Raw genomic sequence first — 251 nt, 5'->3', positions numbered from 1 at the left:
ATGTACAGAAAAAAAAAGAACAGAATAGAGACAATTTCACACTCATACAGAATAACTAGTATGTTTTGGGGATTCATAGACAATATAGCAAACTGAGTATATGATAAAAATTAAAATAAATATTTTAGACTTTAGATTTTTTTTAAAAAATTGGTTATTTTAATCTTTTACTACACATTTATCTGTTGCCAAATTTATTAAAGTGATTAATAAAAATTTTAAAAATTACCATGACCAATGGATTTTGTTTT

The sequence above is a fragment of the Suncus etruscus genome, chromosome 11 (assembly GCF_024139225.1).
Source record: "Suncus etruscus isolate mSunEtr1 chromosome 11, mSunEtr1.pri.cur, whole genome shotgun sequence".
In the NCBI taxonomy this organism is placed as follows: Eukaryota; Metazoa; Chordata; class Mammalia; order Eulipotyphla; family Soricidae; genus Suncus; species Suncus etruscus.
This window is presented reverse-complemented; position numbering follows the sequence as displayed.